At 44.5% G+C, this 10,553-nt stretch overlaps 1 long non-coding RNA gene across 1 annotated transcript in view; it reads right to left on the reverse strand.

Moving 5' to 3' along the window:
• Positions 1-1,905: 1,905 nt before the first annotated feature.
• The window catches only part of LOC146177334 (uncharacterized), a 34,187-nt gene continuing 25,539 nt past the window's right edge, over positions 1,906-10,553 (reverse strand). Inside the window, exon 7 of the long non-coding RNA XR_014701023.1 lies at positions 1,906-2,179. This is a non-coding gene — a long non-coding RNA (uncharacterized LOC146177334). The remainder of the gene's footprint in view (positions 2,180-10,553) is intronic.

The following is a 10,553-nucleotide window of genomic DNA, read 5'->3' on the forward strand; positions in this document are numbered from 1 at the left end:
TATGAATAACGGCTCAATTTGGGCAAGGCTTCGTGAAGCCCAAATGAGGCAGCCTTAGTTAAACCGGTTTAGGTCCCACATAGGCTGTAATGGGGCTGGAAGGCGGGCGTGCCCGCATGGTACCAAAATCAGTCCTTTGTGGGGACTTTGAAGGTCCGTGCAACAGCAGGTGGGCTCTAGGTTCAAAAACAACGTCCAGCCCCATTGGGGCTGCCCACATAAAACTGCTTTACATCCCACATGGGCCGTAATGGGGCTGGAAGGCGGGAGGGTCCGAATGATACCAAATTTGGTCCCTTGTGGGGAATTTGAAGGCACGTGCAACAGCAAGTGGGCTTTAGGTTCAAAACCAACACCCAGCCCCAATTGGGGCTGCCCACACAAATCCGCTGTAGGTCCCACATCGGCCATAATGGGGCTAGAAGGCGTGGTGCAATGCGTAATCATTGTTTCCAACCTTTATTTGCATTAGATATTGCCCTAAATTACTATTATAGATGATTTGTATAACAGATGTTGCCACGTTTAGTCGATTAGAAATTTACATGGTTTTAGTTCTCGCGCTCATGCAAATTGCGCTACAAATACTAAAACAAACTGATTGCTAATTGTTGCCTCTTATGTGGTTGCTTTGGACAGCCTGCAACTCGCAGCACAATATTACTGTTCAGAACACACATCTCCATAGCCTGAACAAGATGTACATGAAGTCATTTCGGCTAGATGAATGTTATGAATTATTGTAAAATTTATTATTGTGGCTGTTTAGAAAGTGCAGACATGTATAAAATAATTATTTAATTATGTGCATAAATATTGATTGGGAAAACTTCGACTAGGGCTTTCCATTAATTTCTTGCGTCGGACCCCTATGAGAATAATGTGGGCAAGCACAAGTGCGGCTAGCGCTATAGAACCCATATTGGTCCTATGTCATTATATGAGGGGCTAACTGAAATAAAAAAAAATGTTCCTAAAAGCGGCTGCCCAAATCGGTCCAAAGTAGGACCATCGCGGGGAGTGGGCGGGATGTGCCCTTTTAACAATGCCGGAAAAATGTGGGCAGCCCCGCAAGTGCTCCCTGCATCGGCCCCTAGTGGGGCCCATTGGGGCTTTGTCGACAGCCCCCTTCGGGCCTACGTCGGCCCCTCTTGCAGCACCCACATTGAGCCCACCGGAGCTGTCCTGCATTGCCTACATCGGGCCCACCGGGGCCCACCCTTCAGAGCCCACTTTGTGCTACCTGGGATTGTTTAAAAGAGCACGGAGGAGGGATAAAAAGTTTTACGTAGTGACTGGACGTCACGTTTTCAATGCACATAAAACAGTCTCACAAAAAATATACCCTTCATAGAAGCTAAGAGACCAAAATGTTAAAATGGAGGTTACCCGTTTGCCCACCGATGTCACAAATGATTTCCTGCGTCTAAACCGCTCAATCTCAAGACCCAGGTGTGGCGATGACCCTATACTCACTGAACCGATGAAAACCAGCTGAACAGGACGCAGGGAGTTCGAGTGAACAGTCAGGAAGTTTTTTTTAAAATCTGCTTTCCTTGCAGTCAAAGGCGTCCGCTGCCGGCGGGCAAGTAGCAGCATAGCCGTATAGCGAAATAGTCAATTTTCTCTTAGAGCAGTAAGTTATCCTCAGAAGTCCTTCGACGTGGACGGCAGAGATATGCTACTGCCCCATGACCACGGCGGCAGAAACCAATGCAAGCGTCGTCATTTAGTTAGTTCATATATACCCAGTTGCTGTTGAACGTTTCTATGTCAACAGTTACAGGTGACATGAATGAAAAATAATGGTTATCAAATGTGAGTTGGTCACAATATAAAATCTCTACAAAGTGCTGCATGAGGAATAGAAACGATCTGCCAGTGAGACTTTATTAATTCCCCGAGTCGGTGTATTCACACTTCCGGGATGGACAGCTCCGGGTTGTCCATCCCAATACCAACATTCTGTGTTTCAACTACTTAGGAAGGAGCAATGAACAAGGGTCTAGGGGGAGCCAACGTTTAGAAACGGGAAGTTGTCCTTGTTCAGTTCTCTCATATATTGTATAGCCGTCTTCTTTCTCTCGTTCTACCCCTAACCACTGACGAAGTCTTTTATATACATCATTGCCGCATTAAAATATCGAGGGTCTTTTGGTAGCAGGGATCCAGCGCATCTCTGAAAGTAAGGAGGAAACCACAGGCAATGAGATTACTTCCAAACGTTTTAAAGATGCCTTCGGCCTAAGTGCGCTTCAAGGGTTAGCTAATGAAGATGCCGGTAAATACATCATTAAGATCCAAAAACGTTTTCCGTTGAGGGGATTGACTTTGAGTACAGGGCTGCTATGGTTTGTGCTGCCATTTGGGCTCGATGCGCGACTTGCCACTATTCTTCCGCACCAGATAAAGCTGCTAGGCACCGCCTCACATAAATATGCGCTTCTTTATTGTCTACGCTAAACTCTATTTTGATTTTATTGATTTTGTATGATTACCACTCCTATCTGTAATGCCTCCACGGTCATTATAGTAATCAAATTATTCCTGGCAGGCGTCCGGTGTTACTGGGGCCGCTGGCATTTCTGCACTGAAACTGCGAGTGGCGCTACAGATACTTATAGAGATCTTAGGGTGAATGAACAAAGCTGAAAAATTCTGAACTGAAAAAATAAGCGAAGTACGCTAAGTTCATAACATCGTACAAGTGCTCTCGTGACATGGCAGATAAGTGTACGGCGAGCTCTTTTCCAGTGGTATTTGACGTAATATTTTGCAGCAGCTGGGCAAGCGGTGCAACTTTTTCTTGTCATAAAAGCCTCGGGAGAAAATATTTCAATGCTAGCCTCATGCGGCGACAACCATGATGAATGCCAAGGGGCTCCTGTATTAGGCAACGACGCGTGCCCGGCATAGAAGGCAACCACAGCGCCACTATTTCGAGTGGTATTCGTAATAAACGCTTAAAAGCCTGCCGTAACGCTCCACCAAAATTCTAAATTCAAAAGAGCTTGCAGAGCTTTGAATAGAACTACCTGATTTAAGAGAGTTAGATTCATGCACTCAATCAAAAGTGAGGAATTCAGAAAAGTTTGTGGAACTCTTATGTAAATGCACAGACTGCAGTCTCTTGGAACACATAATTCTTAATAGCCTCAACCTCACTATGAGTGCAAACGTTTTCTTACATAAGTGAAGTTTCGTAGTGCTCCTTCTACAGCAAATTTATTTTCAGGCAAGCTGCAGTTACCGCAGTTTTCTAACTCTCCTAGCTATACGCCGCCCAGGTTATGCGTGCTGATACCATGCAAATAAATTGGGGCTGGAAATAAATGTACCACTTAAATTGAAAAAGAAAAGATGGTGAAATGACTGCTCAAAGTTGTTCATATCTTTGTGCGCTTTTACTTTTATACACTATACAATTCGACTCGGTACTACGAGGCTTTAATTTATGCATATGGCTCACTAAATAAATTAATCAACCCGTCGAGGTGGTGCAGAGGGTAGAACGCTCGACGTCAATGTCCGAGGATGTGGGACCGGATCCCGGCCATTGCGGCCGCTTTTCGATGTAGACAAAACGTTAGGCGCCCATGGGCTGTGCGATGTCAGTGCACGTGAAATAACCGCAGGTTGTAGAAATTTCCGGAGCCCTCCACTACGGCTTCTCTCATAGCCTAAGTCACTGGGACGTTCGACGTTCAACCTTACAAACGAAACCAATGAAAGAATAAATTTTGACGACATTGCCAATAACATACAGGAGACATTTTTGGTACTGTGTTTGGCTTGCATGTATTTCTTGATATATGAAAAGCCATTTCGGACCGACAAATAGACAGAACGGGCCGATGAAGTAGTATTTAACTAATTTTTGTTACTGGCAAGGCAAGTCTTCACTTAGCCTTTAGAACTATTGCGCATGGCGCCTATTGTCCACTCTAAGAGAATCTCCACAATTTACAAACATTCATCAACAAATGCCCATGGAATTCCCAGAGCGCAGCATCAACGCAGCACCATTGTGATGGAGAATAACACTACTGCAAATGTACACTCTCTTCAGCGTTTTATCTGCTGCCCATATTTGCATATATGCATTACTTCTACTGAATACAATGTGACGTCAGTTATACGTCTACTCTGCCTTTTCAGTTTTCCACTGTTAAACAGAAGTGTAGTAAGGTTTACTGCTTCGTGAGCAAAACTAGTAGCATTTAAACGCAAACATTCCTATAGCCCTTTCATAAAAATTATTGGCGACGCTTGACTTCCACCTATAACTGTAGGACGCTATAGGAGGAGGAAGAGGAGGAATTTATTAATGAGAAATTGGTGCATTCATTCTTCGTGAGAGTATACTCTTCTCCTTAAGCCGCCCCAGGGGTGGTCGTCGCTCTATGGCGCTTGACGACCTCCTTGGTCCAGGCCGTGATAGCGCGTTGCCGGCCTGGATCTAATAGCTAAGCAATGCAGCCTCCCACTGTTCCAGATGGGTAATCCGCAGGTCCCGCGATGGTTGTATACGTTTTCACGTTTAAACGTGCTGTACCATAGATCTGCCCTCTGATCACCGCAAAGGGAACACGAGGGGCTCTATTCGCCTGAATACCATTGTGCTAATTTATGTGGATAAAAGCACGTATTTGTCTTAAGTTTTGTTGTTGTTTTTGCAGCGATTTTCGTAGTGTAGGGTGGGCTTCTGGATATTTCAGTCTGCGCTTGTACCAGTTCGTAATTCCTTTGTACCTGGGGTTCCTCTCGCGAGCCGATCTTAGTTCGGGGTAACGCACCGCCCGATTTACGACTAATTCTCGGGCCTCATTTCCAGGACGACTCGCGTGTGTGTGGACCCACAAAATTTTCATCTAACGTGCATTCTTGGAGTGATTAAAATTTCGGCTTCTGGTTGATGAATTCGACGTTTTGCGAAATTTTGAATTCCTGTTTCCGAGTCATTGAAAAAGAATTTGGAGTTCGTCGTGACAATCACTAGAGCTAGAGCCACCTCCTCTGCCTCGTCTGATGATCTGGCTTTGTTTATGGCTCCTGATGTTTGTAAGCGATACGTGTGACCGACCACTGCCAGGGCGTACGCTTCCTTATCCCCGTATTTTGCCGCGTCGACATATGTCGTTTGTGGTAGATTAGAATAGTGTTTCTCTAATGATTGCGCTCTTGTTACCCGACATTGCAGTTGAAACTCCGGGTGCATGTTTTTAGGTAGTGGAGGGAATTCCAGTGTTTTGTGTATTAGACGGGGAACCGACGTTACGTGGGAGTGTCTACCCTCATAGTGTATGTCGGGCTTTTCCAGTACCTGTCCTGCGTTCTACGTTGCGGTCAGCCACTCGCTTTGCGCCGTGGGGTGCGTTTCAGTCATTTCTTCTAGTGTGTTATGTATTCCGAGTTGTATGTTTTTCTTGGTAGCCGTGCTAATGGGAAAACTGAGGGCAGTATTGAAGGACTGCCGAATAATGGAGTCGATCGCTTCTCTTTCCTTGGCCTGTGGGAATAAGTGGGGCATGCAGTATATGATGCGGCGGGGAACGAATGCTAGCAGAAGTTTGACTCCTTTTCTTTCATTCCACTTTATTTGATATTAATTTCTCCGTATGAGGCAAGATGTGTGATTACTTATTGTTCGGAATTTTCGGATTAAATCGTTTTTGTCATTTGATTGAATGCATACACCCAGTATGCGTAACTTTTCTAACCTCGATATTAGGCTATTAGCCCACATTTAAAGTCCCGCTTTAGCCAAGCCGTATGAAAGTGCCTGCGTGGCATCCGGTAACGTGACTGTAACGCTCCGGGCAGTCTGATTCTGACATCTATCTCCTGTATGTAAGGAGAGGCCCCAGTCGCCAGCTCCTGCAAAACGTAATGCGAGGAAACCTTACGCTCAGTTAGTGCGTAACGATGCCACTTGCCAGCTACCGCTTGCCAGCACCATGCTCTGGAATTTTGGTTCACAGAACCAACGCTGGCGCCGGTGGATGGCCGCCGACGGCGGAGTTTCGGTTAGTAGCACTTTAAGAGGATATGATACCCCTGAGGTGCGAGTAAGGAAGCTTCAACATTTCTGAGTTTGTGTTGAAATAAAAGTCTTGAATCTTGGCCCTATAATTTTCGAATGAGCTGACGTCAAACACAGCAAGTGTCAGTCGTTCGTTTAAAAATTTGTACGGCCTTCAAGGACCTCGGATGTGCCTCTTATCGTCTCGTCTATGGTACTTTGCTGCGTGTACTGGCTGATATTTTGAGCCCCCTGTCATCATCGGTCCTCCAGGCACAGTTTATGTTGTACGGCTGTCTAAAATATTGCCCCCCTATATCCGCCTCTCCAATTTGCGCTCGCCAGTGCAAGCCGTCCTTTGTCCATCGCGACTTGAGAGACAGCACCAACGTCTTCTTATGCATGGATTGTGCCCGCCGCTACTTCAGACACCCTTTACTGAACGTATCGTCGCGTGTGGAGACAAAATTTGTAAGCTGTGCGTCAACGGTCGCGGCACCTTCGTATTCCAGTATCGCTTAACTCCTGCACATGTCGACAACGTCGTCCTGCTTTCACCAACTGCCCTTCATCTTCTTTTTCAGTTATTTCCCAACGAGACAGCTCCCTGCCGCTTCCACTTCGACTATGCGCTGCGTTAACTCTGTCCCCAAATGGGAGGCCATGTGGTGGCGGGTTTAGCGCCGCATGATTTGAGGTGAGGTGACGTGTACAGCGTCGTGCGCTATGCGAGAAAGGGGAAGGAAGGAACGAGCAGCGGATGAAATAAATACGTTTGCCTGTGATCGTTGTTGGAACAGCATCTTGAACAACCCAACGCCTTTACAAGAAAGTATAATTTTCCCAGAAAGTAAGAAAACTTTCGTTTTTCTGAGACACTTTCTTTTGGCTGCAAAGTATAAGAAATCTGAAATCATATTTTCTACCGCTTCTTTAGCACACAAGGGACATTAGGCGAAGGAGGAACACATAAGAACAGGACGGACGCTAGTCTTCAACTGTCGTTTATTGAAGCAATATGTCATATATACGATCTCAAAATGAACATCACACATGCGTAGTGAGGGTGCCAGGCTTAAAGGGCCCCTGAAACGCCATTTACGGGCGTATTTTGATGCCACATGTGTTTAGAGGTGGCCTTAGTGAGCATCGAGATCATATTCAAAACCTCTGCGTGTTAGCTATAATTTACAAATAATTTTTGAAAATTGCCACTCGCAGCCGACTTGTGCGACGCACCACCATGCGTTTTCAGCCGTCCAGCTCATGCGACGTCATTGGCGTTAGCGTTATCATTCGCCATGGCCATATGACGTCACGTGTAAGTTTTGCAATTATAGATTTTAAAATTAGCACTATTCTTCCTGAATGAAGTATTTTATTCGTTAGTTATTATTGTATATTAAAGAAAGGTAAGAATTCTGCGCGCATGTTGATGGAAACGGAGCACTTCCGGCCGAGAGAGATCCGTCTGCTCGCAAAAGCACGTGTTGTCCGGTTGTCAGTCTTGAAATCTCGCGATAGCAACTGCTGCTGCTTTTTTTCTGGTCTGCAATGGACCACAATTGCTGTGTAGTTGGCTGTAAAGCCGAGGACAGGAAAGATGTTATAATGCGACATCGTGTCCCTACAAAGCAAGGTGTCACGCGGGAAATCTGGCTCCAACGCGTCGGGCTGTCATCGTCGGACAAGCGCCAGGAGCTCAGAGTTTGTGGCCGCCACTTTTCCGCTGACGCATACCAGTACAATCCCAGTTTGGCGCAGCAAACTGGCCTCAACGTGAGACGTCAACGCCTCAAGTCCGACGCTTTGCCGACGCAGTTTCTCCCTGGAATGGTAAGTTTTCTGGGTTGCGAGTTATTGTGGAAACACGCGTAGAATGGCTCGGAGTCTCGCATGGAAGTGCATGAAGCCAAACGCAAGTTTTGTAGGCGAAGATTCCTTCCGCGCAAACCGCTCTTGCGAGAGGACAACAAGTTAAGGCGCTGAAAATGTATGAAAGGGAGCTCTCGCCCTGCGGCGCGTGGATAAGAAAAAAAAATAAATATAAGGCGAGCTTCTCACATGGAACCATGAATTAACATACAATAACGTGTACGCGATCACAACAATCGTAGTATAGGGTTAGGGTGGTCGACTGCTGTGCCCAAGGCACAGCGGCCGCTTTTCGACGGAAGCGCATGCAAGCAAGGTGCCCGCGTACCGGTGCGGACAAAAGTAAACGGAGCACGCTTTTTCTTCTATCATTTTTCACTCGGTGTATATTTGAAACTGGTAGTCGTGGTATGAGTGGACCGGTAGTAGACGCAAGTGCCCTTTCACGGACAAATATTTCCGGATCTCCAGTGAGGAAGGCATTATTTTAATTTGACTGAAAAAGCCTAACTGCTCCGTTTACTTACGTCCGCACTTGTACATGTGCTGTGCGATTTTACTCAGTGCTGTGCGGCGCCTCGTCTGAGTCGAATTTGGGGCGTTGAACCCCATAAACCAAACCTGACTTGTAATAAAAAAGAAATGCTTATTTTACAGTGCGTCCAGTCCAATCTTGATCTTTGCCTTTTAACACCAGTATATGCATGTCTTTCTCATTCATGAAGCGGAAAATTGAAGGGCAAATTGGCTCATTATGATACAATTAATGAAAGGAGCCAACAGTATTGTCCAAGGTAAATGTTAGTTGTTTTTTTTTAATACTTTTGAGGTTGATATTAATCAGAATTAGTCCTGTAATGATTTTAGGAAGAAAGATAATTAAATACAAAGTGGAAGGAAAAATAACATGCAGTATATAGATAAAATAAAAGGTATCCCCTATGTTTACCTTGCACTTGCAGACTGTTGGCTCCTTTCATTCTCATTCAAGTGCAGAATAATAAAACTGCCATTAACACAATGTTGATTACGCACAAATTTCTTTTCTTTTCTAAGCATGGCAAACCATCATCGGCAGGAAGCCCGAAAGACCTCAGCACTACGCAGGTTTCCTCTGTACAGGTTAGCACTGTGATCACGGTATTAATAACAATCTATATATACTTTTATATGTATATTTATATTATATTTATATTTGTGTATATTTAGGCTACATATATAACTTTGGAATATGTTGCAGACATATATGATGGCTCTATTGCTAGAAGCTATATAAACTAGCACAACTGTTGCTATGTCTTTATGCTTTCTTGCAGTTATATGTTTAACCATTGCTTCAGGCACCTACAGGAGGTAATCCAAATACCACAGCTCTTCCTGTAGAGGTGAGAATATTTTAGACAGTTTTTTGTCCAGTGGATGATGCAAGTCTTTTGACATATGTACATGTTTAATTTTCAACTGTACTGAACAGCTTTGTATTATGTTGCATGTGATGGCTCTATTGCCCGAGTAAGTAAGCTATGCAAATTAGTGAAAATGTTATGTCTGCTTCCATGCACAAGCTCGATCATCGCTTGAGGAACCTTCTGGAAGCAATTAAAAATGTAGCTCTTCCTGTAGAGATGAGATTATTTTGGAGTTCAAATAGTTAGTTTTGTTTAGTGGATGATGCAATGCTTTGGTGTGCACTGGCGCACCAAAAACAAAAAAAAAACTCTGAGCACATATATTAACTGGATTAACATGGGAGACACGCCGTCCAAAAATAATGAGCTGTTGGATTGGTTCATGGAACGGTGTATTAATCTACTGTCCTGCATTGTGTCTTTTGTTTGTGCTGCTAACATGCCTCCAAATTTTTCAGGGCTCTTGAAACTCCACAAAATACAGCTTGTCTGTGCGAACTTTTTAGTCATAGCAGTTCTCCACTTTCAGAATATTTGTGTATGTGTAGCAAGTTGACAATGTGTGCATTTTGACTCTATACAGCACCTGAAAATGAAAGCATGAATTATTTCAAATCTGCAACCATCATTATAATTATGAATATCTGTCTGCATTAAGCATCGTAAGCGGGGCCTTCAACTACTCGCACGCATACTGTGGCAACACAGACAATGTGGGAGTGCAATTCTGTTGGTAAGTCATTATTGATAAAGCTGTTGTAGTGTTGCGAAAATGCAATAAAGAGAGCTATATGATTGATTACATTAAACGTAGATGGGGTGCTTGGCAATAATTCTAAATATATGAAATTTTTTTTCAGGTACACAGGTGTCTATTGGACTTAAATCTCTAGTCAGCACCAAGGTCCAAACAAAGAAGCCTGCCACCAGAAAAGTCGGGGTAGAGGCCGACCAGGGAACCTGTACAGCAAGAAAAACGCACCTAACTGCAACGGTACTTGATCCGCTACCACCTGTGCCAAGGAATTTTCAGCCTCCTCGTGGCTCAACACCCATCCCGATGGAAGTACATGACTCTGTGTGCACCGAAGACGACAACAAGCCGCTAACTGCAGGCAGGGACATGAGTTATGTGCTGCCATCATATGCCAGCTTCTGCAAGTATTATTATTTCCACTTCAACAGAGTTTCAATATTTAAAAACAAAAGCCCCAGCTGCAGACAGTCATGATATAGTGCATTACAGT

Source organism: Amblyomma maculatum, chromosome 10 (assembly GCF_055883805.1).
Source record: "Amblyomma maculatum isolate TAMU_Amacu chromosome 10, ASM5588380v1, whole genome shotgun sequence".
NCBI lineage: Eukaryota > Metazoa > Arthropoda > Arachnida > Ixodida > Ixodidae > Amblyomma > Amblyomma maculatum.